Source organism: Desmodus rotundus, chromosome 9 (assembly GCF_022682495.2).
Source record: "Desmodus rotundus isolate HL8 chromosome 9, HLdesRot8A.1, whole genome shotgun sequence".
NCBI classification, from domain to species: domain Eukaryota; kingdom Metazoa; phylum Chordata; class Mammalia; order Chiroptera; family Phyllostomidae; genus Desmodus; species Desmodus rotundus.
Genome location: NC_071395.1, coordinates 25,983,392 through 25,989,391, shown reverse-complemented (window position 1 = coordinate 25,989,391; position 6,000 = coordinate 25,983,392).

Here is a 6,000-nt window from a genome sequence, read left to right as displayed (position 1 = left end):
ATAAATTAAATACAATTAAAATTTATGGATGGGGAAAATCTTAGTTCCACTGTGACTGTTGAATGCATATTTTGATGCCTCCCTTTCTAAAGTATGAATCACTAGATTAAAATTACTTATACACCTTTAGGACTAACAAGTAACATAAAGTGTACTCAGAAATATTTAAAAATTAAGGAGAATTGTGTGAGAGTACATTCCTTAGTTCATAATGCATGGGGAAAAATGAGTGTTTCCTCTTTGAAGTAATTAGGCTATCTTTTGATCTTCAGAAAACTGAAGAGAAAATAATCCAGATTCTCGTTCTTTATACCATACGAAAGTCCATATCTTAAGTGAATGAAAATTAGTTGAACAGTAAACAGTGAAAACAATTATTGGACAAAGCTATTCATTATAGCAAAATTCCTATGACCAGAATGTTAAAGAATTTATATAAAGTTTACTACAGTTTACTTTATATTATTTGATACATAAGTTATAACCTCCCAAGGAAACATGCTTTTTTATCATCTTTTCTCCCATACTTTCTTAGAGTCTGCTTTATAGTAGTAAATGAATATATAATGAATTTCTATCACCGTAGAGAGTTCCCTGGAGCTTCTTCATATCAGCCCCCTCTCACCATCCCAGAATCCTGCCAGCTATTAATCTGCTCTCCAATCCATCACTACAATGGCACCTTTTCCAAAATGTCATAAAAATGAAATAATAGAGTATGTAGCCTTATCTCGTCTGGCTTCTTTCACATAGCATAGTATTTCTGAGATTTATGCAGGTTGTTAAACTCCACCCATAGTTTGTTTCTCTTCATTGCTGAGCAATATTCCATTGTATGGATTCATCACGTTTGTTCATCCGGTTACCAGTGGGTAGACACTGGGTAGTTTTTAGTTTGAAGCTACTAAGAATATTATATAAAAAGCTGCTCTGAAAATTTGCACATAAGTGTTTGTATGGACAAGTATTTTTATATTCTTAAGGAAATACTGGGAGTAAGTTTATTGGATCATATGGTATATCTTTAATTTTATTAGAAACTGCCAAAATGTATTGCAGAGTGGCTGTACTATTTTGCGCTCCTATCAGCAGTATGTGAGTGTTCTAGTTTCTTTACACAGTACTTGACAAAACTTGGAATTATCGGGCTTTGCAAATTTTGCTCTTTTAATGAGTGTGTGGAATTATCTCATTGTAGTTTAAACTTGCATGACTAACAGTCTTTTTATGTGCTTATTTGTCATTTGTATATCCACTTTCATTAAGTATTTGTTCAAATCTGTTACTGATTTTTTTAACTGGGATTTTTTTTTGACCCCTTATTATTGAGTTGTAGAAGTTTATATATTCCAGATGTAAGTCCTTTGTTGGATATCTGTTTTGCACATTTTTTTTCAGGATGTAGTTTGGCTTTTAATTTTATTGAGCATGTCTTCAAGTTTCCTCTGGCATCATGCCCATTAATTCATTGATTCATTCATTCATTCAGCAAATGCATGTTGGGTGCCTGTTATGCATCACGGCATTAAAAATTTTTTAAATAAGCCTTTCTCCCTTTCCATGGTAAAATCACCTTGGGTTAACCAACTAACACTGTCAGCCTGAAAGTGTGAAATGCCAGCTATGTGCCTAGTCAACATTGTGACAAAAGTGATGCCTGGGAGGACAGGAGGAAACCGTAACTATCTCGTGGCTCTGCGGCTTCCTTGAGGGCATTGCTCTCGTAATGAGTGTCCTGTCTCTTGTGGCTTTCTCGTGGGACAACTACGACCAATATCATGGGCGTGGACCTTCTAAGGAAGGGTGGTGCCTGCACCTCTCAATGGGGCCTCTTGCCCTGACCTGTGCTGTCACCAGGAGAGCTGGAGGAGACTCCTGCTGGTGGCGCACTTGATGCTGTCTGCTCACCGGCTCCCCCTGTGTCTGGCAAACCTGAATGAATCTGCTGGCACAATGGCTCATTGGGTTCCACGGGTATGTGTGGCTAGTTGAACCCAAGACCACTGCTGCTGATCAAGCAGATGAGTGATTTAGGCTCCAACACATTGCATATGGAAAGATGGGTGACCAAAGTAAAGACGCTGCTTCCGGCTCGGTTATCTTCCATCCTGGAAAAGGGAGGCAGACAACAAACAGGTTTAAAATCATGTCAGGTGGTAAATGCTCTGTTGAAAATCAAGCAGCATGTTTGTGGGAGATAAAGTGAGGAGAAGTTGACATTTTATATCAAGTGTTTGGGGAGGGCTCTGTGACAAAATAACATTTGAGCAGAGATTTCAAAGATGTGAGGCAGCAATCCATGTCGTTATATATCTGGGAGAAGTTTCCAGGCAGAGGAAACAGCAAGTGCCATGGACCTTAGCAGAAACATGCTTAGTGTGTTCTGGAAGCAGCTGGTGCAGAGGAGCAAAGAGATGGAGAAATAAGACCAGAGGCTGTTGCAGGTCACATTTCACAGCACCCTGTAGTCTCCTGGGGACGGATGGGAGGCCTTGCAGGCTTTAAGCAGCGAGTATGACCCGGGCTGCTGGATGAAGAGACTGGGGGATCCAAGATGCAAGTAGAGAAACCAGTTAAATTACTGCAATAATTCATAAGGGGGACACAACTGGAATACAGCACCACAAGTAGTAAAAAGTGCTCAGATTCGAGATGTTCCCAAGGCTCGGTTTTGTTCCTGGATTGACTTTGACTCGAGAAGAAAGAAAGTGGAGTCAACATTGATTGAAGGCTTGTGGTTTAAGCATCCAAATGGATAGGCTGGCACAAATGTAAGTGGGAAACATTGGAAGAGGAACTTGAGGGGTGAAATTGAGAGACCCTTTTGGATATGCTAGTTTTAAAGTGTCCATTAGGCACCTAAGCAGAGATGTTGTGCCCGCTATGGATGGTATTTGGAGCCAAGGACTGGGCCCCGATACTTAGTAATAGCTTGATTTAATTGAGTGTAAAAATTTAAATGGATTTACAACTCTTTTAGGCTTTAGTTTTTCTGAAGAGTTGCGTGCTGCGCAGTGAAGTAGATGAGGGGCACGAGGGGCTCTATTAGAAAATGTGAGGACGAGAATGGTCTTTGCTTTTTGTCAGCAAACAAAAGGCAGCTTCAGATCTGCAGGGCTTCACGCTGACCACAGGTCTTGGAAAGTATTTTTTCTCCATTTGCCTCACAGCAAAAAATTAGCCCTCATTCTAGAATGCTTGCATTCGTGGCAGGATGTGGGCCACATAAAAACGGACTGTTCATTCAACACAAAACACATTACCCAGCTCAGTTTTTATCGTCCCCACCCCGTTGTTGTGAAACAGAGAGCAAGGTGTGCGTAACTGTCGGTGCACGGTCACCATGACCAGGGATTTGATTTCCATTCTTTAGGAAAACCATCAAAGGGAAACCTGCTTCTTACCGCAGTCTTTCGATTCAAGCATGAAAAGGTGAATCTTACCGGCTGTGCAAAGAGCTTCCGGAGCTCGCCTGAGGAGCGGGGAGCTGAGGGTCTAGAAATCGCTGAGGCTCCATGTTTAACTGGATTATTCCCGCTGTGCTCATTGTGCACATTTTCCCTTGTAAAGGGAAAATGCTGTTTGATAAAATATAAATCAGGTTCAATTAACTAAATTAAAATCAAGCATAAGATCTTAATGGGGCTGAAAATATTGAGATCATCAGCTACCCTTGAGCCAAAAAGTCCCAGTGATTTCTACCACCATTAAATTTATTGCTTTAGGTTCTATCAAACGTATTAACTTTTTCTTCCCCTCCTTTCCACCACCCCTGTGAAACAACTTTAACTTTATTGCTTTATGTTCATTTTTTTTCTCTTCTCCCCTCTTCTTAGTTTCTGCAAGACCAGTTTCTAACTAGGTTAAGAATATTACAGAACATAAATATTTGAAGTATTATAATTTCTTACTGCAAATAGGTCAAAATAAAAACAACAAGGAGCAAATGAAAACATTTTTTTAAATAAAGCAAAACATACATGTGTGGGGAAATTTATGTATCCTCTTTCTAGATTACCAGATTATTCTTTTGGGGACCCTTTGCAAGCTGCTTTAAGAACCTACTGAGTCAGTCTATTACACAGACCAGCGGTTTTAACTGAGTTGTTGTCTGTGTGTTATTAATCTCTCTCTCTTCTTTATTTTTCTCTTTGATTCTTCTCTAGTATTCTGTACATACATACTCTCTTGCACCTCACCCTAAATCATAATATGTCAGAAGGCTAGGGGAGAGTCAGCATCGCCCCCTGGAAGACAGCAGCGATCTACCCATCATAAAAGTAAAGAAACTACTTCACCATGAGCATAATGTGAGCTAACCCGGCTTATCTCCACAACAGATTAGTTCAGTATTGAGTGGTGCTGTGTTTGTTTTCACTCAGGGACCCTGCTAATATTTAAGGATATTAATCATCCATAAATGTCAGCCTGGGGCTCCTTCTCCTTTGGCTAGAATGCCCAAAACCTTCACATTGGATTTGTCCTTCCAATCTTTCAAGCTAATTATTTTAGAGCATCCTTACTGACATTCCATTTCTCATTTTTGGTCTGTTATGTTTAAATTAGAGAATACTGGGTCTGCAGATTGAGATGCCACAGCAAATCTGAGTGTGACACTATGACTTAGCTTTGCTGTTCTAAGAGAATGCTGGGCAGGAAAGGAGTGAGCCATAAGTACTTAGTGGGAAGCCAATGGCTTTGGGGCTTCCCTGAGGGTATTGCTCTTGTAACAGGTATACTTTTTCTTGTGGGACAAATACAACAAATATTTCAATGTGGTTTTAATGTACATGATATTAAGCATCTTCTCATATGCTGACTTGCCATCCATAAATCTTAGGTGATGTGTCTATTAAATCTTGTTACTATTTGTATTCAAGTGCTTGTATTCTTGTTAAGCATTTTTATATATTCTTGGTGGAAGTACTTTATTAGATATGTGTGTTACAAATATTTTTTCCAGTCTGTGGCTCATTTTTTATTCTCTTAACAGTGTTTTTTGAATAGCAAAAGTTCTTGCTTTAAATTAAATCCAATTTATCAATTTGTTCTTTTATGGATGGTGCTTTTGGTGGGTATCAAAAAGAAAAATATGTAGTCACCATACTTGATGTCATATTTAGGAAATCCAAGATCATAAAATTTTCTTCAAAAAATGTCAAAGGTTTAGGTTTTGTATTTAGGTCTACAATCCATTTTCTGTTAATTTTTGTATATTGTACCTACGAATCAAAGTTTATTCACTTGTACATGAATATCCCATTGTTCCAACACCATTTGTTGAAAAGACTTTTCTCCCCTGAAATTGCCTTGGCACCTTTGTCAAAACTCAAATGTAGATAGTTCGATAGATAGATAGATAGATAGATAGATAGATAGATAGATAGATTCTTTATTATGTTCCATTGACATTTTTCTTCATCTGTTTTTATACCATTACTACAATGTATCAATTACTATAGATTTATAACAAGTCTTGAAGTCAGTGAGTGTATGACTTCCAACTTTATTATTCTTTCCAACATGGTGTGACCTATTCTAGTCCTTTGCATTGCAATACAAGTTTTAGAATTAGCTTGTTGATTTCTACAAAAATGTCTGCTGGGATTTTGATGAAAATTGCCTGGAATCAATATGTCATTTGAGGTTGGGGTGGGTACTGATATCTTAACAATGATGACTCTCTAACCCTTGAATATGATACATCTTCCCATTTATTCGGGCTTCCTTGATTTCCCCCAGCAAAGTTTTGTGTTTCTAATGTCACTGCAGTACTCGGAACCCTACATTAATTCTGTCACCCTTTGTTGGACTAAACTGATATAAACCTATAAGGAGAGAAATGAAGCCTTATCTTCAACTTTAAATAGAAGAATGCAATGTACAATAGCCCTGCGAAGTCATGTTAACAGCGATGCCAGTTAGAATTGTATACAACTTGCTACTGATTAGATAGCATCTACTTAGATGATCTTGGCAAATTCTAAATCAATATTCCTT